The sequence below is a fragment of the Panthera leo genome, chromosome B3, assembly GCF_018350215.1.
Source record: "Panthera leo isolate Ple1 chromosome B3, P.leo_Ple1_pat1.1, whole genome shotgun sequence".
Lineage (NCBI taxonomy): Eukaryota > Metazoa > Chordata > Mammalia > Carnivora > Felidae > Panthera > Panthera leo.
In genome coordinates, this window is record NC_056684.1 from 142,392,976 (window position 1) to 142,419,665 (window position 26,690).

General features: G+C 35.5%; 1 long non-coding RNA gene, 20 other non-coding genes and 2 pseudogenes across 21 annotated transcripts; all 23 read left to right on the forward strand.

The window, feature by feature from the left end:
• Window positions 1-448: 448 nt before the first annotated feature.
• LOC122223446 lies at window positions 449-512 on the forward strand (annotated as a pseudogene).
• Window positions 513-1,413: 901 nt separating this feature from the next.
• On the forward strand, window positions 1,414-1,481 carry LOC122223414 (annotated as a pseudogene).
• A 930-nt stretch (window positions 1,482-2,411) lies between these two features.
• LOC122223413 lies at window positions 2,412-2,486 on the forward strand. Its single transcript, XR_006204290.1, has one exon. It is a non-coding gene; the product is annotated as a small nucleolar RNA SNORD113/SNORD114 family (small nucleolar RNA).
• Window positions 2,487-4,306: 1,820 nt separating this feature from the next.
• On the forward strand, window positions 4,307-4,378 carry LOC122223398. The gene has a single exon (XR_006204275.1). It is a non-coding gene; the product is annotated as a small nucleolar RNA SNORD113/SNORD114 family (small nucleolar RNA).
• Window positions 4,379-5,270: 892 nt separating this feature from the next.
• LOC122223397 lies at window positions 5,271-5,342 on the forward strand. Its single transcript, XR_006204274.1, has one exon. It is a non-coding gene; the product is annotated as a small nucleolar RNA SNORD113/SNORD114 family (small nucleolar RNA).
• Window positions 5,343-6,243: 901 nt separating this feature from the next.
• On the forward strand, window positions 6,244-6,318 carry LOC122223420. Its single transcript, XR_006204296.1, has one exon. It is a non-coding gene; the product is annotated as a small nucleolar RNA SNORD113/SNORD114 family (small nucleolar RNA).
• Window positions 6,319-7,627: 1,309 nt separating this feature from the next.
• LOC122223423 lies at window positions 7,628-7,700 on the forward strand. The gene has a single exon (XR_006204298.1). It is a non-coding gene; the product is annotated as a small nucleolar RNA SNORD113/SNORD114 family (small nucleolar RNA).
• A 1,081-nt stretch (window positions 7,701-8,781) lies between these two features.
• On the forward strand, window positions 8,782-8,856 carry LOC122223442. The gene has a single exon (XR_006204315.1). It is a non-coding gene; the product is annotated as a small nucleolar RNA SNORD113/SNORD114 family (small nucleolar RNA).
• Window positions 8,857-9,359: 503 nt separating this feature from the next.
• Window positions 9,360-12,841, forward strand: LOC122221446. Its single transcript, XR_006203228.1, has 3 exons — window positions 9,360-9,442; window positions 11,881-11,943; window positions 12,762-12,841. It is a non-coding gene; the product is annotated as an uncharacterized LOC122221446 (long non-coding RNA).
• LOC122223422 lies at window positions 10,262-10,338 on the forward strand. The gene has a single exon (XR_006204297.1). It is a non-coding gene; the product is annotated as a small nucleolar RNA SNORD113/SNORD114 family (small nucleolar RNA).
• Window positions 12,256-12,330, forward strand: LOC122223418. The gene has a single exon (XR_006204294.1). It is a non-coding gene; the product is annotated as a small nucleolar RNA SNORD113/SNORD114 family (small nucleolar RNA).
• A 653-nt stretch (window positions 12,842-13,494) lies between the features above and the next one.
• LOC122223425 lies at window positions 13,495-13,567 on the forward strand. The gene has a single exon (XR_006204299.1). It is a non-coding gene; the product is annotated as a small nucleolar RNA SNORD113/SNORD114 family (small nucleolar RNA).
• Window positions 13,568-15,396: 1,829 nt separating this feature from the next.
• Window positions 15,397-15,468, forward strand: LOC122223402. Its single transcript, XR_006204279.1, has one exon. It is a non-coding gene; the product is annotated as a small nucleolar RNA SNORD113/SNORD114 family (small nucleolar RNA).
• A 914-nt stretch (window positions 15,469-16,382) lies between these two features.
• On the forward strand, window positions 16,383-16,457 carry LOC122223435. Its single transcript, XR_006204309.1, has one exon. It is a non-coding gene; the product is annotated as a small nucleolar RNA SNORD113/SNORD114 family (small nucleolar RNA).
• Window positions 16,458-16,938: 481 nt separating this feature from the next.
• On the forward strand, window positions 16,939-17,012 carry LOC122223441. The gene has a single exon (XR_006204314.1). It is a non-coding gene; the product is annotated as a small nucleolar RNA SNORD113/SNORD114 family (small nucleolar RNA).
• An 847-nt stretch (window positions 17,013-17,859) lies between these two features.
• Window positions 17,860-17,931, forward strand: LOC122223393. The gene has a single exon (XR_006204270.1). It is a non-coding gene; the product is annotated as a small nucleolar RNA SNORD113/SNORD114 family (small nucleolar RNA).
• Window positions 17,932-19,285: 1,354 nt separating this feature from the next.
• On the forward strand, window positions 19,286-19,360 carry LOC122223426. Its single transcript, XR_006204300.1, has one exon. It is a non-coding gene; the product is annotated as a small nucleolar RNA SNORD113/SNORD114 family (small nucleolar RNA).
• A 1,150-nt stretch (window positions 19,361-20,510) lies between these two features.
• On the forward strand, window positions 20,511-20,584 carry LOC122223440. Its single transcript, XR_006204313.1, has one exon. It is a non-coding gene; the product is annotated as a small nucleolar RNA SNORD113/SNORD114 family (small nucleolar RNA).
• Window positions 20,585-21,477: 893 nt separating this feature from the next.
• On the forward strand, window positions 21,478-21,549 carry LOC122223417. Its single transcript, XR_006204293.1, has one exon. It is a non-coding gene; the product is annotated as a small nucleolar RNA SNORD113/SNORD114 family (small nucleolar RNA).
• A 715-nt stretch (window positions 21,550-22,264) lies between these two features.
• LOC122223436 lies at window positions 22,265-22,337 on the forward strand. The gene has a single exon (XR_006204310.1). It is a non-coding gene; the product is annotated as a small nucleolar RNA SNORD113/SNORD114 family (small nucleolar RNA).
• A 2,026-nt stretch (window positions 22,338-24,363) lies between these two features.
• LOC122223412 lies at window positions 24,364-24,436 on the forward strand. Its single transcript, XR_006204289.1, has one exon. It is a non-coding gene; the product is annotated as a small nucleolar RNA SNORD113/SNORD114 family (small nucleolar RNA).
• Window positions 24,437-25,406: 970 nt separating this feature from the next.
• On the forward strand, window positions 25,407-25,480 carry LOC122223411. The gene has a single exon (XR_006204288.1). It is a non-coding gene; the product is annotated as a small nucleolar RNA SNORD113/SNORD114 family (small nucleolar RNA).
• Window positions 25,481-26,375: 895 nt separating this feature from the next.
• Window positions 26,376-26,451, forward strand: LOC122223399. The gene has a single exon (XR_006204276.1). It is a non-coding gene; the product is annotated as a small nucleolar RNA SNORD113/SNORD114 family (small nucleolar RNA).
• The last annotated feature ends 239 nt before the right edge of the window (window positions 26,452-26,690 follow it).

Sequence of the window (26,690 nt, forward strand, 5' to 3'; positions counted from 1 at the left end):
GAAAGTCTCAATTTTTTTTATCACTTCTGTTCGGTACTTTTCAGAATAGAAGCTCAAGGTGATTTCAGCCTCTCTTGTGATCAAGGTCACCATGTTTCCCTTCTCTAGGAAAGAGCCCAAGGCAAGTAATAGTCAAAGTTCTTTTCTTGGTGTGGGTCATGTGTTTAAGGGCTTTCGTGGTGTTACTCAAACATAATAATTACAGTGAAAAATTAACCATGGCTCAATGATAAATATGATATGAGACATTACGTTGATTAATCGATAACATGTAACATCGCTACTTATTAATGAAAGAGGTGTCTATTTTGGCAATAATTCTATAGGGAGAAGTTAGGGATATTCAAGTATCATGTTCTTTGGTTTTTATTAATTGTGGATGTATTTTATTATTCCCAGTGGAGGTATGACTTAATTGATACAGATAGAAAAATGAATAAACTCTAAGGGAACCAGTGGTGATGATGGGTCATGGACGGTGGATAGTAGGTGTCTGGAACCCTGAGGTTCAATACAATAAATATTCTGTTTTCTCTATTTACTTGATCGTATGGGTAGATGTCAGGAAGTATAAAGATCACGTTCTTATTTTGGATGAATACGTTTAGATGTGTTGCTATGAATGGACCAATGATAGAACCACTAAAGGAAATATAAATAATGGAGTAAGAAGAAAAGGCAAATTATTGTCTAATTAGGAACGTAACATGGTGAAGCAAGAAATCCTAACAAAATTTGCAAACACTGATGCCCATTATGAAATAGATGTTTCCAGGGTGTCTCTTCTTTTGCCAAGGATTATATAGATATGAATAATTAAGAGTCAGTTTTATTATTCTGGATCAGTGTCAGGTTTGAAGGCTTCCTTTTTGTTAAGAGAAAAAATCTACATTATGAAAGATTTATAAATTCCTAAATGAGTAAGTTCAATGTGGAAAGCAAGAATCAGTGGGAATAAAAATGTCATCATTTTTTTCTGTCATTATTGTGGTTTGTACTTCTCAGAATGGACACATTCAAGCTAATCAGGCATTCCTCCCTGGTCGGTGAGCTTGGTGACAGCATCTGTGTGTCAGAAGCACAGAGATGGATGTGAGTAATGGGCAAATTTCTTGTCTCTGTTTCAGTGATTTCTTTTTCAGCACATTCAGTGTATTATTCGAAAATTCCATATAGAATCACAGAAGGCCGATTGTGGCTCTGTGATAAATACTGAATTTTATAAAACAATATATTGATTAATGCACGTATGGAAAACTGATGATGAAAGAAAAGTGAGACTAAGTCTGTGTTCAGTTTAAGGACACAAAGGCTCCTTTCGGTTTTTGTGAATAATAGGATTTTAAGTTATTAGCAAACCAATGATTTAATCAAAATACAAAGAGAGTATCACAAAGAGAAGAGGGACAATATTGGATCGATGATGACCACTGGTGGCGTATGAGTCGCATACGATGAATACGTGGAACTCTGAGGTCCAAGAGAAAATTAATCTAGTACATTCCCGTTATTTGAAGGCATCCAATAGACAGGTGTCAGGAATATACTAAGATCTTGTTTTTGGTCTTGGTGTTTGTGCGTTTATATGTATTGCTATAATTCGATACATGGATTCTATAAATATTCTAGAAATATCTAAATAAAAATGATGAATGAAGTGAAGCATCGTCTAATTATAAAAATATGTGATTAAAAATAAAAATATGTGGTTAGGCAAGAAATACTATTGTCAGACTCTGAAAACCCTGAAGTTCGATTAGAAGCAAGTTGTACAAGACTGTTACCTGTAGAGTTAAGGGTAATACAGACAGGAGGAGTTACAGACAATGCTCATGTCTGGGTCAGTGGGTTTGTTTTCTAAAAGGAAAAAATATATATACACCAAATTAATGATTGCCCAAATGTCTGACTACGTGTGAGGGAAAGGCCAAGACCAATGGAAATAATGTCTCAACCTTTCTTATGATTTGCTCTGCCTTGAACTCCTCAGAAACAGGCACACTGCACCTGATGTAAGGATCCTTCCCTGATCAGGAGCTCTAGGATTGTTCTGGAAGGAGTAGGAAGATCAGTGTGAGTAGAATCAAAGTTCTTGTCTCGTTTGGCTGGTGTGTCTAAGGGTATTCACGGGAGTAATGAAAAAATATGAACTATACTCAAAGACCATGAACTGTGTTCTGGTGGCAAATATGGGGTTAAAATGAAGTATTATACTGATTTAAAGCATTTATGAAAAACTGATAATAAATATGACAGATATAATAATGTGGGAATGGTTCCAGATACATTATTAGGGCAATAATAGGGAAAAGACTGTTTGGAGTTTTGGTGAATCAAACGGTTTTAAAACGATAATGAATGACTTGATCAATAAGCAATATAGAAATGAATGAAGAGAAAGTGGTCTTTTCTGGATCAGTGATGATAACTGCCAGCGTATGAGTCGTGGATGATGAAGGATACGTGTCTGGAACTCTGAGGTCCAAGGGATGTGGTCTTTCTCTTCATGAATTTTCACTATTATTATGGGATCGATGAAATATCAATGAGGAAATATATAGAAAATAACATAAGCTGTAGTAACCTTGCCCTATTTTAAAAATACGTGGGGAGGCAAGAATTACTATTGGTATAATTTGAAAACGCTGAAGTCCAAAAGAAATAAACAGTATGTGACTGTCACCTTTTTGGCTAGGATGATACAGACAGGACAAACAATAGACAACGTTTACATGGTAGGTCAGTGGGAAGTTCGAAGTGGTTTGCTTTTATGAAAGATAACGAAATAAATATGCTCCAAGAATGATTTCATAAGTGGCCGACTAAATGAACATCGTAGAGCAAGGATCAGTGGAAGAATGTCTCATTTTTTATCATGTTCTCTGTTCAGTCCTCTTCAGAACGGATGCTCTAGCTGATTTCAGCTTCTGCCCTGATGAAGAAAGATTGTTGTGTGGCCTGGGTCTTAGGAGGGTAAGCCAAGGTGAGTAGCAAGAGATTTTGTCTTGGTGTGGGTCATTTCCCTTAGGGTATTCACAGTGTTATTAACAATTCATAAATACCGTCAAAAAGTAAGGTGTTGCCCAATGGTAAATACAGATAGGAAACATACCGATTAAGTGATAATACGTAACGTGGAGATTGACTGATGAGAAAGAGATAATCTATGTTGGCATTTATTCTATAGATAGAAGTTAGGGAATTCAACCTGCTGATTCTTCAGTTTTTGTTAGTTATGTATTTTACTATAATCTATGAGTTAATGATGTAACTGGTATAAATGTCGAAATGAATGAAGAAAAAGTGGGTCTTTTATGTACCTGTGATAATGACTGGTGGCAGATGAGTTAGGGACGCTGAATGAGGTCCAGGTCAATACGTAGTCTTTCTCTCTGTTTATTTGATCCTAAGGACAGATTTTTGGATAGTACAAAGAATGTTTTTACTGGGTTCATAGATTTAGATGTATTATTAGAAATAGATCAGTAATAGAACCATTGAAGATATATAAACAGCAGATAAATACAAAAAAGTGAGGCATTGTCCAACTTTGAAGACCTGTTTTTAGGCAAGAAATATTAATAAAAATTGTGAACACTGACACCCATTAAGAATTAAATGGATCGAGAGTGTCACTTCTTTGGCCAAGGGTCATTTAGACATGAGCAGTTTAGAGTCCATTTTATTGTTCTTGATCCACCTCAAGTTTGAGGATCTTTGGTGCTGTTGTTGTTAAAAGAAAAAAAAAACGTTATGAAATATTCACAAATATCTGAATGACTGAGTAAATGAAATGTGGAAAGCAAGCATCAATGTAAGTAAATGTTTTGTTTTATTTTATTTTTTATCACCAACTCTGCTTTTCATTTCTCAAAATGGACACACCGCGAGCTGATTTAAGCAATATTCCGTGGCGGTGAGCTCTGTGGTTGCATGTCTGTGTTAGAAGCACAGAGAACCATGTGAGTAATATCAGATTTCGTGTCTTAGTTTCAGTGATTTTTTTTTCCAGTGTATTCAGTGCATTATTTGAAAGTTCTATGTAGTAGAATCACAGAAAGCCAACTATAGCTCAATGACAAATACTGAATTTTATGAAAACATTATATTGATTAATACATGAATGACTAACAGCCTAATTTTAAGAAGATATATATATTGATGTGAGGATGATTCTATTTACAGATTAAGGATATCATGATTTTCTTGGGCTTTTGTGAATGAGGGTTTTAAAGTTATTAGTAGTGAATTAATGAATTAGCCGATAAACAATATAGAACTGAATGAAAGGAAAGAGGGGCACTACTGGATCGATGATGACCACTGGTGGCGTATGAGTCGTTTACGATGAATACGTGTCTGGAACTCTGAGGTCCAACAGAAATGGAATCTGGTTTATTGTCCTGTTGGAGGTGATTGAATAGATAGATATTAAGAATATACAAGGGTCTTGTTTTGGGTTCTTATGTTCGTGCATTTTGTTTCAATTTTTATAATTGGATCAATGAAATAATCTATAAACGAGCGCATAAATAAATAAAGATGAAAGCAGTGAAATCTTGTCCAATTATAAAAATATGGGGTTAGGTAAGGAATCGTATTCATGTATATTTAAAATGCTGATGTCAATAAGGGAATGTATGGTGCAAGAGTTGTTATTGCAGGACGCTACAGTTATTGATAAGTCATAGTCCATGTTCATATTCTTTATTAGTAGCTAGATCAATATTGTTCATGGGCTTATAAGACAATAAAATTCACTGCTTAGTAATTGACTAAATTCAAGATGGAATACGAGGACCAATGAACATAGTATCTCCTTCCTTTTTATCTCTTGTTCTGCTCGGTACTTTTCAGAATGGACACACTTGAGCTGATTTAACGTCTTCCACGATTATGGAGCTCTATGGTTGCCTCTATATAATGGGAGGATGGGGATTAATGTGAGTAACAGTTGAAATTATTTTCATGGCATATGTGTTGTTTTTCTTTTAAGGCGATTCATTGTATTATTGAAAACTCTAAGATATAATGAAAGGAGGCACTGTATCCCAGTGATAAATGTGGGGTATGCAAGCTGTTATAATGGTTAATCCATGTGTAGAAGACTGAGGATAACTAGTTAAAGAGATATTGATGTGAGAATTATCAAAGTAGAGCTCAGGGAGGTATACGTTCTTTTGTGAATTATAGAATTTAAAATTATTAGTGATTTAATGATTTACTCGATAAAAAAATTAGAACTGAATGAAGGAAAAGAGGAACAATATTGGATCGATGATGACCACTGGTGGCGTATGAGTCGTTCACGATGAATACGTGTCTGGAACTCTGAGGTCCAACAGAAGAGAAAACCTAGTTTATTCCCATTGTTTGCAGAGATCCTGTGTGGACAGATGTCAGGAATATATAAGGATCTTGTTTTTGGTCGTGGTCTTCATTCATTTCCTTTCAATTTTTATAATTGGACCAATGACATAATCAATAAACAAACATAAATAAAGATGAAAGTGATGAAGCATTGTCCAATTATAAAAATCTGTGATTATGCAAGAAATACTATTAACATACTCTGAAGTTCAATTAGAAGTAAGTGGTACATGATTCTTCTTACATGTATGTCTAAGGATGTCATGGACAGTAGAAGTCATAGGCAAATGTTCAGCTTCTGGCTCAGTGGTAAAATCAAAGTTGTTCATTTTCTTACGAGAAAAAATATTTAGACCAAATTAATAACTGAACAATAACTGGTTAAATAAGAGATTAAAAGCAAGAGAGAGAGAATGTCTTGACTCGTTTTATTATCTACTTTATATGCCTCAGGACAGACCATTGGACCTGCTTTAAGGATTCTCACCTGATCAAGAGCCCTTGGGTTGCATTTCTGTACTGGGGAGACAGGAGACCCATGTGAGTAATACTCAGAGTTCTCATCTTGTTTCTGGTATTTTGTTTAAGGGTAATCATTGTATTAATACAAAGTATGAAATATCATCAAAGAAAGCCACCTGTGTCTCAGTGACAACTATAGGATTAAAACGAAGCAATACATTGATTAAAGTGTTTATGAAAAACAAGACACTTGATGAGAGAGATATTGATGTGTGCATGATTGTATGCATATCGTGCATAAGAGTTCCATCTTGGAGTTTTGTGAATCATATAGTTTTAAATGGTAATTAGTGAATTAATGAATTAATCAACAGACAATGTAGAAATGGATGAAGAGAAAGTAGTCTTCTCTGGATCAGTGATGATAACTGCCAGTGTATGAGTCACGGGTGATAAACGATACGTGTCTGGAACTCTGAGGTCCAACACAAAAGAGATGTGGTGTCTCTCTTCATGAATTTCCATTCTTTATTATAATTAGGTCAATGAAATATCAATGAGGAAATATATAAAGAATAAAGTGAATTGTAAAAACACTGTCCAATTTTCAAAATATGTAAGGAGACAGGAAATACCATTAATATAATTTGAAGGCACTGAAGTTTAAACAGAAGTGAATTGTATATGACTGTCACCTCTTTGGATAGGATGATATAGACAGAACAAATTATAGACAGTTGTTTTTTTTTTTTAATTTTTTAATGTTTATTTATTTTTGAGAGAGAGAGAGAGACAGAGCATGAGCAGGGGAGGGGCAGAGAGAGACGGAGACACAGAATCCAAAGCAGGCTCCAGGCCCTGAGCTGTCAGCACAGAGCCGGATGCCGGCCTCGAACCCACGCACCACAAGATCATGATCAAGCTGAAGTCAGACGCTGAATTAACTGAGCCACCCAGGTGCCCATAGACAGTTTTTATATTCTGGGTCAGTGGGAAGTTTGAGACAGTTCATTTTTATAAAAGGCAATGAAATAAATACACTCCAATAATGATTTCCTAAATGCCTAAGTGAGAGATGTAGAGCAAAGAGCAGTGGAAGAATGTCTCTTTTTTTATCGTCTGCTCTGCTCCGTACCCCCCGCCCCCGCCCGAGAATGGACACACTCAGGCTGATTGTAACGTTCTTCCAAGGTCATGAGCCCTTAGGTTGTGTCTATGTTGTAGAAGCATACAGACCAATGTGAGTAAGACTCAAACTTTTATCTTGGTTTGCTTAAGGCTATTCAGTATTTATTTATAAGTATTAAACATAATCAAAGAAGGCAAATATAACAATTAATTGCTTACTTAATGTTAATGTTTATTTATTTTTGAGAGAGAAAGAGCACAAGGGGAGTGTAGGGGCAGAGAGAGAGGGAGACACGGAATCTGAAGCAGGCTCTAGGCTCTGAGCTGTCAGCACAGAGTCTGACGTGGGCGGGGCTCGAACCCATGAACTGTGAGATCATGACCTCAGTGGAAGTCAAATGCTTGACCAACTAAGACACTCAGGTGCCCCAGGAATTTATTTATTAATTAATGAAGTTACTATCAGATTGATAAGAAGCATTTTGTTTCCTAATCCATAAATGTAACACTGAGGTCAGTTAATGAGAGTTAGTCTCTGTAATACTGTAGAGATAGATGTTAGGAATGTTGAAGGAATATATTCTTATATTTTTAATTCATGTGCATTTTTTGCTTAATGGCTTAATGAATAAATGTTTATGAGAATGGAAAGAAAGAGGGCCAGCCTTAGATCAACGATGACAGCTGGTGGCATATGAGTCATATCTGATGACTGCTCTGTGTTTGGAACTCAGATCTGATAGAAAAGTAATCTAGTCTGTTTCTCATGCGTATAAGGATCCTATATACAGATGTCGGGAATATATAAGGATTTTGTTGTCAGTCTTTGTGTTCATGAATGTTAATAATTAATAAAGTTATTAATGGTAGAATAAACAAATGAATAAATGAATAAAGGTGAAGAGGTTGAAGTATTGTTCTTTGGTAGATATATAGCAAGGGAGGGGCCCCTGGGTGGCTCAGTCGGTTAAGTGTCCAACTTCAACTCAGGTCATGATCTCATAGTTCATGGGTTCGAGCCCTGCATCAGGCTCTGTGCTGACAGCTCAGAGCCTGGAGCCTGCTTTGGATTCTGTGTCTCCCTCTCTTTCTCTCTCTCTCTGTCCCTACCCTGCTCACACTGTCGCTTTCAAAAATAAATAAACATTAATATAGGGAAAAGTATTAATATACATTAGAATACATATAAAAGGACCAAGTGTATTATGTCTTTGACTATGGTTGATATAAACAATAAAATGCAGTAGTCAGTTATTGTCTGAATTAGTTCCAGATTTGAAGTTTATTTTTAAGGTAAAAGTAAGTAAATATTTCCATAAGTTAATAAATACTTAAATGATTATGTGAGTGAGTGTTGGGGTCAGTGGAGAGAAACTCTAAGCCTTTTCATCACCTTCTCTGGTTGTCTTCAGAATAGATGCTTGAGCTGATTCATTGTCCACTGCGGTCAAGATTATCACGTGACGTTGCTCTTGTGTTAGGAACAAGGAGAGTAATGGTCAAAAATTTCGTTTTGGTTTGGGTCATTTGTTTGTGTTTGTGGTATTATTCAAACATGATAAAAATAATAAAAAGGCTCGCCATGGCTAACTGATAAATACGATATAAAACATGGTGTTCGTTAATTTAATACGTAGCATTGAGATTGATTAATGAGAGAAATATAACCTATGTTGGCAACAATCCCATATTAGGATTTAAGGGTGTTCCAGCATCTTATGCTTCAGTTTTTGCAAATTATACCCATTTTAATATTTTCAAAGAATTAATGATTTAATCACTGCCAATGTAGAAAGGAAGGAAGCAAAAGTGGGCCTCTGACGGGCCAGTGATGGCGACTGGCAGTGGATGAGTGATGGGCGATGAGAAATATGTATCTGGATATCTGAGGGCCAATGTAAGAAATCATCCACTCCTTCTGTTCTATTGGATCCTGTAGGTAGATGTTAGGAACATACGAAGATCATGTTCTTATTTTGAGTTTGTAGATTTGGGTTTGTCATTATTGGTACATTCATGATAGAGACATTACAGAAATATACATAATAGTTAAAAGAGAGAGAGAGAGAAGGATTATTCAACTATGAACTATGTATATATGGTGAGGCAAGAAGTATTAATAAAATTGGAAATACATATGTTCATTAAGAACTAAGTGGAAAAACGGTGTTATCTCCTTAGCTCAGAGTTACATAGACAAGTAAGGGTCTAGTCTTTCTGAGCCGGTGTCAAGTTTGAGGTTGTTCCTTTTATTAAGAGAAAAATCTATTCATGGCATGAAATATTTATAAAGACCTAAATGAGTGAGTAAATGAGATGTGAGACACGGGGGTCAATGGAGAGACAAGGTCTTAAGTTTCTTTTTTTTAACCATTAACTGTGCTTTGTACTTCTCAGAATGGACACACCTGAGCTGACTAAGCATTGTTTCGTGGTGGCGAGCTCGTGATTGCGTCTGTGTGTTAGAAGCACAGAGACCAATGTGAGTCAAGTTCTTGTCTCAGTTTCAGCTATGTTTTTTTTTTAATATATGAAATTTATTGTCAAATTGGTTTCCATACAACACCCAGTGCTCATCCCAAAAGGTGCCCTCCTCAATACCCATCACCCACCCTCCCCTCCCTCCCACCCCCCATCAACCCTCAGTTTGTTCTCAGTTTTTAACAGTCTCTTATGCTTTGGCTCTCTCCCACTCTAACCTCTTTTTTTTTTTTTTTCTTCCCCTCCCCCATGGGTTTCTGTTAAGTTTCTCAGGATCCACATAAGAGTGAAACCATATGGTATCTGTCTTTCTCTGTATGGCTTATTTCACTTAGCATCACACTCTCCAGTTCCATCCACGTTGCTACAAAAGGCCATATTTCATTTTTTCTCATTGCCACATAGTATTCCATTGTGTATATAAACCACAATTTCTTTATCCATTCATCAGTTGATGGACATTTAGGCTCTTTCCTTAATTTGGCTATTGAGAGTGCTGCTATAAACATTGGGGTACAAGTGCCCCTATGAGTTTTTTTTTTTTTAAAGGCTGGTCAGTGTGCCATATAGAGTCAAAAGTAGCGAACCATAGCCTAGTGATAATATTGAATTCATATGAAGCATTATGTTAATGATTACATGCAGGAAATTTAAGGTAATTAATGAAAGATATATTGATGAGAGAATGATTCTATATACAAATGAGGAGTATTGTCACTCTTGAGTTTTCTGACTAATAGGATTTTAAATTATTGTTAATGAATTTGTGAGTCAGTCCATGAACAATGTAGAGCTGAATGAAGGAAAAAAGGGACAAGATTGGATCGATGATGGCCACTGGTGGTGTATGTTATGAGTCGTTTGCGATGAATACGTATCTGGAACTCTGATGTCCAACACAATAGAAATGTAGTCTGTTCCCATTGTTTGATGGGATCTTCTACACAGATGTCAGAAATATATGAGGATCTTGTTTTTAGTTGTGTTCACACATTTTTATACTACTACTGTATTTGGATAAATGATTTGTAAGTAAATCTCCTCTATAATCCTGTTTTTGGTCTTTTATGTTCATACATTCTATTTTTTAATTGGGCCAATGACATAATAAATAAATAAATGAATAAAAAAACAAATAAATAAATAAGAAGTGGGTGAAATATCATCTAATTACAAAAATACGTGGTTAAATAAGAAAGGCTATCAATATATTTTGAAAACAAATGCCTATTAGGGAATATACGGCATAGTGGTGTCCTTCTTTGAGTAGCAGTCAGTGTTCATGCTATCAGCTACAAGATTGATTTGGTTTATTTTCCTAAGAAAAATAAAATATACATTATCCCAACTTAATGCTTATTAATGACTGAGTGAATGAAATGTGGAACGCAGGGGGACCAGTGATCATAAATTCTCAATGTTTTTATCGTCTGCTCTGTCTTGTACTCCTTAGAATGGTCCCACTTGGCTGGTTTAGCCATTCCACCATAGTCATGAGCTCTGTGCTTGCATCTATGTGTTAAGAGCACAGAGAACAATGGAATAGTCAAAATTCTTTGCTTGGTTTTGTGGTCTTTTAAAAAAGGTTTTCATTGCATGATTAGACGTGTGATATAAAGTCAGTGCTCACAACCGTAGTCAGATAGTAAATTTGAGGCTTATGTGAAGCATTATATTAATTAGTCTATAAAGGAAACATTTTGGTTAATTAGTGAAAGATATCGCCAGTAGGAAATAATTCTAAAGGCAAAAGTTAGAGATATTTAAGGATCTTAGTTTTTGTGGTCTCTAAGCGTTTATTTTCTTGTTATTAGTTAACAAGATATATAATACAAGATATATAAAAAAAGATATATAATTTGATGAATTAATCAATAAAAACATGTCGACAGCGATGATGAGGACCAAGCATGAGGCAATGGTGATGCCTGCTCATGTATGAGCCTGGAACTCTGGGGCGAACGTGAAAATTAATTAGTCTGTTTTTCCTTTTGGAATCCCTTCGGTGAAGGAATGTCTGGAATGTACAAAGATCGTATTCTCATATAGTTATTTTGTGGGCATAGATTTGTCGTTAGTAACGGAATAATGGCGGGACTATTGAAAAGCAACTATGTAAGGACAGAAGAGGGTGAAGCCTTCTCTACCTATTAAAGTTTGTGGTGAGGCAGGAGATGTTAGTAGTCACCACTGAAAACAGCGACGCCCGTTAAGAGATACATAGACAAAGGTCCCACCTCTTTGAGGCCACATATACTCTGATAAGGAAGAGTGAATTTTATTCTTTTTGGTAGTGAAATTGAGTGTTTCCTTGTGTAAGATAAGAATATATACATATTGAAAAAAACAAATGCTGAATATATGAAATGTGGAGCGCAAGGATCAATGGCAGTTAGGTCTCAATTTTTTCTGTCACTTGCTCTGCTTTGTGGTCCTCAGAATGGATATCCCCGAGCTGATTAAAGCATCTTCCATGGCCATGATCTCCTGGTTGCCTCTAACGTGAGTAATAGTTAAAATTCTTTTCTCATTTCCCGGTGTTTTTGTAAAGGTGATTCACTTTATTGTTAAGATGTGTGAAAGACAATTTAAAATGGCAGCCGTATCTCAGTGATAAATATGGAACATATGAAACATTGATTAATCCATGTGTAGAAAACTGAGTGTAATCAATAAAAGAGATACATTGATGTGGGTTAGGGGATACAGAGCCTCTCCTATCGTATTGGTTATCATAGCATTTAGAAATTACTAATGAGGTCATGTTTTGATCAATCAATAAAAGAAATGGATGAAGAAAAAGAGGGACAACATTGGATCGATGATGACCACTGGTGGCGTATGAGCCTTATGCGATGAATACCTGTCTGGAGGAACTCTGAGGTCCAACACAAGAGATGTGGTCCTTCTCTTCATGCATTTTCATTGTTTGCATTGGATGATCGAAATGCAGTTACAATGACAATTGGATGATCGAAACATCCGTGTGGAAATACATATTTCAAAAAGCTGAATTGTAGAAGGCTTGTTCAATTTAAAAAATATGTGGGAGGCAAGAAATACTATTAATATATTTTGAAACACTGAGGTCCAAAGAGAAATAAATGGTACATGAATGTAAGCTCTTTGGAGAACAAATTATAACAATGTTTATGTTCTGGGTCAGTGGGAAGTTCAAAGTAGTTCGTTTTCTTAAGAGGAAAATGAAATAGACTCCAAATAATGATTGCCTAAATGCCTGCCTAAATGAAAGATGTAAATCAAGGGTAAATGGAAGAATGTCTCATTTTTCATCATCTGCTCTGCTCTGTACTCCTCAGAATGGATGCACTCAAGCTGATCGTAACATTCCTCCAAGGTCGTGAGCCCTCAGGTTGCATCTATGTTGTAGGAGCGTGGAGACCACGTGAGTAATAGAGTTCTTGTCTTGGGTTTGAGTGGCTCGTTTAAGGTTATTTACTGTATTCTTCAAAATATCCAAAAGTGTTATTGAAAAATTTATCAAAGAAGATAAAATATGCCAATGTTTTATACACACACACACACACACACACACACACATACACACACATATGTGTGTGTGTGTATATATATATAAAACATTAGGTTATATATATATGTATATTAGTCTCTGTAGAATATATACACACACACACACACACACACACACACACACACACACACACACACATATTACCACAGAGACTAATCTGTTTTACTAGCTGACCTTAGTGTTACATTTATAGATTGGTCAACATAACGCTTCATATCAACCTAATGTTTATATATATATATATATATATATATATATATATATATATATATAAAACCTAATGTTTTATATATATATATATAAGATTACATTGACTAATGCATAAATTTAATTTAGGATTATTAATGAAACAGGCATATTGATGCGAAAATGACTCTAGATACATATTCGGGATATCAATGCCTTCTTGGGGTTTTGTGAATCACAGTTTTAAAATTATAGTGAGTGAATTCATTAGTCAATAAACAATGGAGAAATAAAGAAGAGGGGAGGTACAGTATTGGATCCCTGATGACTACTGGTGGCGCATGAGTCCTACATGGTGAATGCGTGTCTGCAACGCTGAAGGTCCAGCAGAAAGAGGATTTGCTTCATTGCCCCTGTTGGAAATGATCCTATAGACAGGTGTCAAGAATGTTCAAGGATCTCGGTTTTGTTTTCATGTTCATGCGTTTTTGTTTCTATTTTTATAATTGGATCAATGAAATAATAAATATGAAAGTAAATATAAAGGGGGTGAAATATTGTCCAATTATAAAAAATACGGGTTTAGGCAAGACATGCTATTGATTTTATAGACAAATGGTTTCTATAGAAGGAGGCCGAGGTCAATACAAATCATTACAAAGATCCTACTTCGGAATTGATTTCATAGATGTAGATATGTTATTAATGGAGTAACGATAGAAGCATTAAGTAAGTATAAATAAAAATTAAAGAAAAATAGGGTGAAACCTTGCCTAACTGGACATATGTGGTGAGGTAAAAAATATTAATAAACCCGCAGACATTGATGCCCATGAAAAATAAGTAGATCACGGTGTATCACCTCTTTGTTTAAGAATCCTACAGGCATTGATTTGTAAGAGTCAGTTGTGTTGTTCTGGGTCAGTCTTAAGCTTAAGTTTTCATTATGTTGGGATAGATATATGATACATAATAAAATATAAATCTTATATATAAAACAATGAAATGTATTGTCAGTCTCAAGGTTGTTTTTCATTATGTTAGGACAGATATATAATATATGCTATATGATATATAATATATAATAAAATATAGATCTTATACATAAAAATAAAATGTATTTAGTTTTTATAAATACATAAATACATAAAACACAAAATAAGTAAAAATATATTTTATTTTTTCATATATTTTATTTTATGTATTTATATATTTATATTATACCTTATATATGTAACATATATAACCATATTGAAAATATTTTTAACCATATTTGAAAATATTTAACAATTTATGCATTCTATATATTTATATAGTTAAGTATGTTATTATTTATATACATCTTAGTATATATTTATGTATAATATAGAAAATTTTATTTACATTTAAAATATATATTTTATTCATTTACTTATTTATTTTTAAATGTTGATTTTTGAGAGAGAGAGCACACTTGTGTGGAGGACACATGCGCGCGCACACACACACACACACACACACACAAGCGGAGGAAGGGCAGAGAGAGAGGGAGACACAGAATCCAAAGCAGGCTCCAAGCTCTGAGCTGTCAGCACAGAGCCCGACATGGCACTTGAACTCATGAACTGTGAGATCATGACCTGAGCTGAAGTTGGATGCTTAACCAATTGAGCCACCCAGGAGCCCCTAAAATATATATTTTATATATAATGATAAAAATTAAGTATCTAAATCCTGAGTCTAGGAAATTAATAGCAAGTATCAATGGCAGTTCAATCTCAATTTTTTTCATCACTTGCTCTGCTCTGTTCTCAGAATGGGTGCATTTGGGCTAATTTCATATCTTCATGGGCACAAGCTCTGTGGTTGCCTCTGTATAGTTGGGGGATGCAGAGTCATGTGAGTTACAGTTGAAGTTATTTTCTTGGTTACGTGGGTTTTTTTTCAAAGGTAATTCACTGTCCTGTTTAAAAGGACAAAATATAATTAAAGAAGGCAGTGTATTTCAGTGATAAGTATGGGCTATATGAAAATTATATTAATTAACCCACCTGTGGAAAACTGAGGATAATTAATGAAAGAGATACACTGATGTGGGAATAATCTATGTACAGATTAGGAATATAATAATTCTCTTTGGGGTTTGGTGAATCACAGTGTTTAGAAATTGTTAGTAGTGAATGAATAATTTAATCATTAGGCAAATAGAAATGATTGAAGGCAATGAGGGAGAATATTGGATCGATGATGACCACTGGTGGCATATGAGTCATTCATGATAAATGCGTGTCTGGAACTCTGAGGTCCAACAGAAGAAATTTAGTCCATTCCCGTATTTTGAAGGGGTCCTCTAGACACATGTCAGGAATATACAAGGATCTCATTTTTGGTCTTACTGTTCATGCATTTTCATGCTATTATTATAATTGGATAAATGAGAGAATCTATAAATAAATCTATCAATTAATATGAATGGAGTGATGTGTTGTCCAATTATAAAAATATGTGATTATGCAAGAAATACTATTAATGCACCGTGAAAACCCTGGGGCTCATTTGAAGTAAATGGTACATGACCTTTCCCGGAATGACTAATGATGCCATAGATAGCAGAAGTCATAGACAGTGTTCAGATTCTGGGTCAGTGGTAAAAGCACACTTGTTTGTTTTCTGAAGAGAAAAAAGTATTTATGCCAAATTAATGCTGGCCTAAGTGCTTTACTAAATGAAAAGTGAAAAGCAACAATCACTGGAGAAAATGTCTCACACGTTTTTATCCTCTGCCCTGCCCCGTACTCCTCAGAACAGACACATTGTGCCAGATTTAAGGATTCTTCCCTGATCACGAGCTCTATCTAGGGTTGCAGCTCTGTTACAGGAGTCTGGAGACCAATGTGAGTAATCATCAAAGTTCTTATCTTTGTTCCTCGGTTTTGTTTGAGGATATTCATTGTATTGGTAAAAGGTATGAAATATAATCAAAGCATGTGAACTGTATCCTAGTAACGATTACGGGATTAGTATGAAGCATTACTTTGATTAATACAGACGTGAGAAGCTGATGATAGTTAATGACAGAGATCTTTTGTTGTGAGAATGATTCTAGTCGCATAAGAGGGATAGCAAGGCCTTGTTTTTAATACTACAGTTCAAAATTAATTAGTGAATTACTGAATTAATCAATAAACAATATAGAACTAAATGGAGAGACAGTGGTGTTCCTTGGATCAGTGATGATAACTGCCAGGGTAGGAGTCATGCGTGATGAAAGATGTGTGTGTGGAACCCCGAGGTCCAACAGAAAAGAAATGTGAGTGTTTTCCGTGCAAAGAGTTCCTCACTTTATTGTTATCTGCTCTGATCTGTACTCCTCAGAATGGACCCACTTGAGCCGATGTAAGCCTCTTCCGAGGCATGCGGTCTCCAGTTGCATCCATGTTGTTAGGAACATTGGAGACCAGTGTGAGTAATGTCAATGCTTGAGCTTAGGTGGTTTCTTTAAGGGTATTCCCTGTGTTATTCCAAATATTAAATACAGTCAAAGAAGGCAAAATCCACCAGTGTTAAATACCAGATTGATATGGCACATTAAGTTGATGAATCCATTAATGTAAATCTTGAGGTCAGCTTTTGAAACAAAGAGTTAGTCTCTGGAAAAGTTTGGAGAGATAAAGGCTGTTAAGGGATCTTGTATTTATGTGTTTTTAATTCTGTGTACTTATGAATTTTGTGAAGCCGTAAGCAAATGTTTATGAGAATAACAAGAAAGAGGCCTAATCATGAACAGTGATGGTGAATGGTGGTGGATGAGTCACGGACAATGAATACTACATGTCTGGATTCCGAGGTCCAGCATAATACGTAGTGTATTCTGTTTATTTAATCCTAGAGACAGATGTTAGGTTTATGTCCAATATAGGAACTTGGCTGATAGCCTTTGATTTATTATTGTTAATGGACAAATTGTAGGACTATGAAAGAAATACAAATAATAAATAAGAAAGGGTGAAGCATTGTTCAACTATGAACATATGTGGGCAGGCATGAGATATTATTAACACAATTGAAAACACTGAAACTCATTAAGGAATAGATGGATTAGGAGTGTCACCTGTTTGACCAAGGATCATGTTGACACAGGTAGTTAAGAGTCAGTTTTTTGTTGTGGATCTATTTCAAGTTTGCTGCTGTTTATTTTGTTAAGATGAAAGTATTTACACAAAGAATCATTATAAATTCCTAAGTGAGTGGGTAAAAAAATGTGGAAATATAGGATCAATGGGAATAAAAATGTAACTTTTTTTTTTTTAAATCAGTTATGCTTTGTTCTTCTCAGAACGGACACACTTGACCTGATTCAAGTAGCACGACCCGGTGGCAGAGGGACCGTTGTGCGTAAGAGTCGGAGTTCTTGTCTGGCTTTCAGTGATTTTTTTTTTTTGCAGGGTGTTCACTGTGTTTTTGAAAAGTGCCATATTGAATAAAGATGGTCAGCTGTAGCCCTGCGTATAAACGTTGAAATGATATGAAATGTAAAAACATAGGATATTTAAAGAAAGCGATATATAGACATGGAAAAATTTCTATGTACAGAATAGGGACTTCAGGGCTGTCTTTGGTGATAACTGGGTTTCAAAATAATTAGTGAATTAATGAATTAGCCAATAAACACTGTAGAAATGAACAAATAGGGACAACACTGGATCAATGATGACCACTGATGGCATATGAGTCATCCATGATGAATATGTGTCTGGAACTCTGAGGTCCAACACAGATGGATTCTGGTCCATTGCCCCTGTTTCGAGTGATCCTATAGACACATGTCAGGAATACACAAGCAACTTCTCTTGGCCTTTACATTCATGCACTTCTATTTTTTTTTAATATATTTTTTAAAATTCTTTTTAACATTTATTTTATTTTTGAGACAGAGCATGAATGGGGGGGAGGGGCAGAGAGAGAGGGAGACACAGAATCGGAAGCAGGCTCCAGGCTCTGAGCCATCAGCCCAGAGCCCGACGCGGGGCTCGAACTCACGGACCGTGAGATCGTGACCTGAGCTGAAGTCGGACGCTTAACCGACTGAGCCACCCAGGCGCCCCCATGCACTTCTATTTTTATAATTAGTTCAATTAAATCATCAATGAGCATATATATAAATAACGATGAAGGTAGTGGAACTTTGCCCAATTAATGAAATGTGTGGCTTGGCGAGAAATGCTATTACTACATATTGAAAACAAAGATCTTTTATGAAAGGTACATACACATCTATTTTGTGACAATTATATATTTGTATGTAATAGTTTCCTGTCAGGGACAAGATCAATGTTGTTCATTCACTTCAGAAAAAATATAAAATATACATTATCCCAAATCACTACCTGCCTACATGACTGAATGAAAGATGGACACGGGGATGAATGAACACAAGGTCTCCATCTTTTATCATCATCTGCTTTGTCTTGTCCACCTTAGAATGGTCCCACTCGGCTGATTTAGACATTCCTCCATAGTCATGAGCCCTATGGATGCATCTGTGTGTGAAGAGCACAGAACAAAACGTGAGTAATCGTCAGAATTCTTTTCTTGGTTTTGTGGTTTAAAAAAAATGTCTTCGCATTATTAAAAAGTGTGAAATATGATCAGTAATTTCCAAACCTGTTAAAAAGAAAAATGATATTAATAGGAAGCAGTATATTAATTTGGAAATTTTGAGGGCATTGAGGAAATATATGTCTGCGTGAAGCAATTCTATACACAGATATTAGAGATATTCAAGGGTCTAGTTTCAAATTTTTGACCTCCTAGGTACTCATCATTATTATTATTATTATTATTTTAATGTTTAGTTTATTTTTGAGAGAGAGAGAGAGACAGAGCACAAGCAGGGGAGGGGCAGAGAAAGAGGGAGACACAGAATCCGAAGCAGGCTCCAGGCTGTGAGCCGTTGGCAAAGAGCCTGATGTGGGGCTCAAACCCACGAGCCGTGAGATCATGACCTGAGCTGAAGTCGGAGGCTCAACCGACTGAGCCACCCAGGCGCCCCCTTATTTTATTATTAATAGTGAATTGAATTAATAAAAACACGTAGACATGATTGAAGATAATCAGGGATATACCTGGATAAATGATAACAAGTGGAGGCATAGGAGTCTTGGGTGATGAACCTTCCACGTCCGGAACTCTGAGGTCCAGCACAGAAGAAATCTAGTCCTTTCTCCCCATTTGAAGTGATCCTCTAGAGAGATGTCAGGCATATGCGAGGATCATGTTCCTGGCCTTTGTGTACATGAATATTTAAAAGTATTATTATAAAAAATAAATGGTGGAAATATAGAGACCATACTGGTGGATGCCAGAGGGGAGGGGGCCAAGGGAAGGGGTTGAGGGTAAAGGGGAGAGGGAGGTACAGGCTTCCAGTTATGGAATGAGTGAGTCCCAGGAGGTACGGTGTAGGGAACACAGGCAACGTACACAGTATTGTAATAGCGTTGGATGGAGACTGGTGGTATCTCCCATTGTGGTGAGCATAGTGTTACATATATAGAGTTGTAGAGAGTTATCGAATCACTACGTTGTATACTTGAAACTAAAGTAACATTGCGTGTCAACTGTACTTCAGTAGAAAAAAAAATCGATAGTAGGATAAATGAAAATGTAAATGAGCAAATATAAAGAGGGTTGAATACGATTTACGGTTAAAATATATAATAAGGAAATATGACTGGAATGGAAAATAAAATGATCAAATATGTATACGTCTTGAGCGAGAATGACAAGACAGTGTTAATAGAGTGAGTTAGAACTTTGAGATTGAATTTATTAAGAGAAAAATAAATATTACCACAAATTAATACATGCCCAAGGGACTATGCAAACAAATCGTGGAACCTATGAATCAATGGAGAGAAAGTCTCGACATTTTAGTCTGCTTGGACTGGATGCTGGAAGCGATTTCAGCATGTGCAGTCATCAAAATAGTCATGGTGCCTCTGTGTAAGGAAAGAGACCGAAGTGAGCAATGGCCGACGTTGTCACCTTGGATTTGGTCATTTGTTTAAGGGTCTTTATGGTATTATTAAAAATTATTAAATTAATTTAAAAGTTTACGATGACCTATGATAAATAAGATATCAAACATTATGTTGATTTATGACGTACAGGAATGAGGTCTATTAATGAAAGAAGTATAGTCTGTGGGAAATGATTCTGTAAACTGATGTTAGGGACATTCAAGAATCTGTTCTTGTGTTTTTATGCCAGGTATTATTTTTATTATCATAAACAAATTCATAATTTAATTGATCCAAATGTAGACATGAACAGAGAAAAATAGACTCAGGCAGGGATCAGTGAGGATGGCTGGAAGCATAGGAGTCAAGGATGATGAAAATATGTGTCTGGAACCCTGAGGTCTCACGTGGGACATAATCACTCTCCTTCTTCTGCTGAAATTGGCTCTATGAAGAGATGTCAGGAATACACAAAGATTGTATTCTTGTACTGATTTCATAGACTTAGATTCGTTATTATTAATGGAATAATGATAGAACTATTAAAGAATATAAGTGGAGAAAGTGAAGCCTGGTCCAGTTATGAATATATGTGGTGAGACAAAAGATATCATTAATCATTTCAAAACCACTGATAATCATTAAGAAATTAATGGATCAAATGGCTAAAGATCCTATAGACACTGATGAGGAAGAGTGAGTTTTGTTTTTCTGGGTCAATATTTAGATTGAGTTTCTCCTTTGTAAAGATAAAAATACACATTAAGAAGAAGTAATAAGTACCTAATTAATAAAACTCAGAAAGCAAGGATCAATGGTGATTAGGTCTCATTTTTTTTTTTTTTACTATTACTCTGTTCTGTATTCCTCAGAACGACGCACTTGAGCTGAGTTAGCATCTTCCATGGTCAAGAGCTCTATGGTTGCCTCTCTATAATAGGACAGAAATTAATGTGAGTAACGGTTGAGGTTATTTTCTTGGTTTCAGTATTCTACTTTAAGGTTATTTGTATAAAGGTGCAAAGAATTTTTAAAGAACGCAAGTATACAATTGTGTAAGTATGGGATACAGTTACAGTAATAAATATGGGATATAGTTAACATTATTTTGATAGATGTATATAAGAAAAACAGGTAATAATGAGAAACATGGATGTGAGAATAGTTCTATATATAGACTACGGACACAAAGACTCTTCTTGGGTTTTTATGAATGATAGCATTTAAAATTGTTATTAGTGAAATAATTCTATAATCAATAAACCCGTAGAAATGAATGAAGAAGATAAGGGACAATATTGGATCGATGATGACCAGTGATGGTGTATGAGTCATATATGATAAATACGTGTCTGGAACTCTGAGGTCCCATATGAAAGAAATCTAGTTCAGTACCTCTATTTGAATTGACCCTTCAAACTGGACATCAGGAATGTACAAAGAAAAATCGCATCATTATGATTTGGAATTGACAGCCAATGGACCGTTTTGGCAAGTGTGTTTTGTCTCTGATGCAAAGGTGGTAATAGAACATTATAAGTTACAGCCAGTTGTTGTGTGAGTCACTTCCACATTTGACATTTGTTTTATTAAGAAGAAATATATTAACATAGTAAATACCTGAACGACTACATAAATGAATGGTATAATCTATGAATCAATGGATAAACATCTTGATTTTTTGTCATCTGCTCTGCTCTTTGCTCTCAGAATGGACACACTTGAGCTGATTTAAGGATTAACCCACAGTCATCATGTTTATGTTGGCATCTCCCTGTTAGGAGCATGGAGATCAATGTGAATCATAGTCAAAATTCTTCTCTTGGTTTAAGCGGTACAGAGAAGGCCAACCATGCCAATGTGCAGTATTGGATTGATATGAAACATTAAAATGGTTAATCCCTAAAAAAACAAACACTAAGTTCAGTTAATCAAAAGGATTTAGTCTATTTATATATGATATTATTGAGAAATGTTAGGGATATTGAAGGATCTTCTTTTTTGGTGTGATTTATGCATATTTCTTTATTAATGAATTAGTCAGTAAAGAAGCGCAGATGAGAGTGGACAGAAAGACAGCCAATCATGGACCAGTGATGATGACTGCTGGTGTCTGACTCATGGAAGATGAATAATGAGTGCGGAACACTGAGGGCCAACCCAAAAGGAACCTAGTCTATTCCCCGTATTTCCAGTCATACTATAGGCAGAGGTCTAGAGGCAGGACTATAATCTTTTTCTTGGTCTTTGTGTTCATGAATTATAAAACTATAACTACGAAAGAATCAATGGCAGAATAAATTAGCAAATGTATAAATGAATAAAGGTGAAGAGGATGAAGCATTGTTCTTTACTAAAATATATAGTCAGGGAAATGAATATTAATATTCACTGGAATGGATAATAAATGGGCCAAGTGTATTACATATTTGAGTACTTGTGACATGGATGGTGATAGGTAGTAGGGTATCACCCCGAGTCAGTTGTGAGTTTGAGGTTTGTTGTATTGAGAGGAAAATAAATATTACCACAAATTAATAAACGCTTAAATGACTAAGGACATGAAAGATGAAAATTGTGGGTCAGTGGGGACAGCGTCTCATTTTGTAAAAATCATTGTGTCTTCTTGGTACTCTTCAGAATGGACGCACTGATCTGATTTTAGCTTCTGCTGTGCTTCAAATTGTGTTGTCTCTGTCAGGAGAGAGAACAAAGTGAGTAATAGTCAAAGATCTTAGCTTGGTTTTAATCATTTGTTTAAGAATGTTTCCGGCATTGTTAAAAAGCATTAAACATCATAAAAAAGTTATCCAAGGCACAATAATAGATTTAATAGGAAACATTCTTACTGTTGATTAATCAAAGAAATGGAAAAAATATGGTGTATATGGGAAAGGATTCTATAGAACAGCGTTAAGGATATTCAAGGATCTCGTGCTCATGTTTTCTTGAATAATGTCTCTGAATTAATGATTTAATTGAGGACAAATGTAAAACAAATGAAGAGAGTGAGGATCTAGAATGGACCAGTAATGATGACTGGTGGTGTACCTCGTCTGTTTCCTGTTTGAAATGATCCATTGGACAGATGTCAAGAATATACAGATACCAGGTTCTTATTTTAGATTCACAAATTTCGATTTACTATTACTAATGAATCAATGGTAGAACCATTAAACAAATATAAATATATAAGTAAAGAAGAGGATGAAGTGATTTTCAATTATAAACATATGTAATGAGGCAAAAAATATTATTAATAAAAATTGAAAACACTGATGTTCATAAAGAAATAGATGGAGTAAGAACGTTGTCTCTCATTTAAGATCATGTTGGGGCGCCTGGGTGGCTCAGTCGGTTGAGCAACCGACTTCGGCTCAGGTCATGATCTCACGGTTTGTGAGTTCGAGCCCCGCGTCGGGCCCTGTGCTGAAAGCTCAGAGCCTGGAGCCTGCTTCGGATTCTGTATCCCCCTCTCTCTCTGCCCCTCCCGCACTCATGCTCTGTCTCGCTCTGTCTCGGAGATAAATAAACATAAAAAATAATTTAAAAAAAAAGATCATGTAGACACTGTTTAGTAGGAGTCAATTTTCTTGTTCTCGATCATATCCAAGGTTGAGATGATTCCTCTTGTTAAGAGAAAAAACATATTTATGAAAAATTAATAAATGTACCAATGAGTAACTGAAATGCAGAACTCAAGGGTCAGTAGAGATAAGATCTGTTTTGGTTTTTGTTCTTTTGTTGTTAACTAATCACCTGTTCTGCTCTGTACTCCTCAGAATGGACACACCTGAGCTGATTTAACATCTTTCATGGTCACGAGCTCTATGGTTGCATATGTGTGTTAGGAGCATGGAGACCAGTGTGAGTAATAGTCAAAGTTTCTTGACTATTTGGGTGGTTTGTTTAAGAGTAGTCACCATATTATTAAGAAAACTGTATAGTAGACTGTAGAGTAGTCGTAAGTGTGACATTGAGGTGGTGCCTTATATTGATTGTTGCACGTACATAAAACTGAGGTTAATTACTGAAAGAGATTGATGCAAGGATGATTTTCTATACAGCGTTGGGACATAAAAACCCTTCTTGGGTTTGTGTGAATCGTAATGATTAGAAACTATTATTAGTGAAGTAATGACTAGTGAATAAATAGAAATAAATGAAGAAAAAGAGGGGCAATAACGGATCGATGATGACCACTGGTGGCGTATGAGTCATATGTGAATGAATACGTGTCTGGAACTCTGAGGTCCAATAGAAGAGACATCTAGTCCGTTCCCTTTGTTGAAAAGGATTCTACACGCAGATGTCAGGAATACACAAAGATTTTTTTTTTTTTTTTGGCGGGGGGGGGGGGTCTCTGTGCTCATGGTTTTTCATTCCATTATTTTAATTGGATAAGTGAGTTGAAAAAAAAAAGAGAGAAAGAAAGAAAGAAGTAAAGAAAGATAAATGAAGTGAAGCAGTGTCTAATTATAAAACTACGTGATCAAACAAGAAATGCTTATTAATATATCTTGAAAACCCTGAAGTCCAATGAGAAATGAGGTGCCTATGACTGTTACCTCTTGGGTAGGGATAATATAGACAGTACAAGTTATAGACAATGTTTATGTTCTGGGTCTGTGGCGAGCTCAAAAGTGGTTTCTTAAGAGAAAATGAAAGAAATATACTTTGAATTAATGATCGCATAAATGACCGTCTGAACTAAAGATGAAAAGCAAACATCAATGGAGAGAAGGTATAATTTTTGTATCACCTGTTCTGATCTGTACTCCTCAGAATGGACTCGCTTGAACTGGTGGAAGCATCTTCCATGGTCCTGAGCTCCTGGTTGCATCTATTTATTAGGAGCATAGAGACCAGTGTGAGTAATAAAGTTCTTGTCTTGGTTTGGGTTTTTTGTTTGTTTGTTTGTTTGTTTGTTTGTTGAAGAGTGTTCACTGTGTAACAAAGTTGGAAATAAAATCAGATAAGGCCACCTGTAGCCTAGTGATAAACCCAGGATAGATGGGAAGCATTATATCGATGGGTGCATATATGAAAAACTGAAGATATTAATGAAAGACATATACTGATATATGAGAATGATTCTATATACAGATTAAGGATACTAGAGCTCTTTCTCAGTGTTTTGGGAGTCATGGTGTTTAAAAGTACAATCAGTGAGTTAATGAATTCATCAATAATTATTGTAGAAATGAAAAGAGGACGTGGGCTAATCTTGGATCGATGATGACGACCAGTGGCATATGAGTCATATACATGAATATTACGTGTCTGGAACTCTGAGGTCCAACACAAAAGAAATATGGTCCATTTTCTCTTTTTGAAATAATTCTATAAACAGATGTCAGGAGTATGCAAGGATTTTGTCTTGATCTTTGTGTTCATGCATTTGCAAACTATTATCATAACCGGACCAAAAGAAAACACATAAAAAATGTATACAGATGAATAAGGTTAAGCATTATCCAATTATAAAAAAATGTATGGTAAGGCAAGAAATATTGTTGATATATGTTCAAAACACTGATATTCACTAGGAAATAAATGGCATAAGGGTGTTACATTTTAAGGGTGATACAGGTGCTGTTACTGATAGTCAGGGTTCTGTGTCAGTGACAAGACTGATATTGTTTGCTTAAGGGAAGGTAAAATGTTATCCCAAATAACTTCCCAAATGATTGGCTAAATAAAAATTCAAGAACCAACGCAGATAATGTCTCAACCTATTTTATTACCGCCCCTGCTCTGCACTCCTTAGAATGAATACCCTCAAGCTGATGTAAACATCTTCCACGGCCATGAACTCCATAGTTACATCTCTGCATTACGAGCATGGAGATCAATGTAAGTCGTAGTTAAGGTTGTTGTCTTGGTTTCAGTCTTTTTTTTTTTAAGGCATTCAGGCATTCACTGTATGATTTTAAAAATACGAAGTATAATTTTGGAAGATTAACCATGACCCCGATATAAATAGGGGGTTGCTATGAAGCATTGTTTTGGTTAATCCTTCTATGCAACACTGAAATAAACCAATGAAGGAGATGTATTTCCGTGAGTAATAATTCTATAGACAGATATTTAAGGATCGTACTGTCATGTTTTATGACTTCAGGTATTTATTATTATTAGTGGCTTGATGAATTAATAAAATTCATGTAGACACAAATTACAATGAGGGCCAAGTCTGGATCAATGATGACTACTGGTGGCGGTATGAGTCATGGATGATGACTATTCCATGTCTGGAACTCTGAGGTCCAACACTAATACAACAGAAATCTAGTTTATACTATTCTATACTATGTGAGAGATATGTAAGGATCTTTTGCTTCTAATTTTATGGCTCATGGATTATGATTATATCAATATAAAAGAGTCCATGGAGGGCTCCATCAAGATGTTTAAATGATTAACCATGAAAGAGTGAGGCGTATTCCAAAGTATGAGAAGACGTAGTAAGGAAAGCAATACTATCAATATAGTCTGGAATGGATAATAAA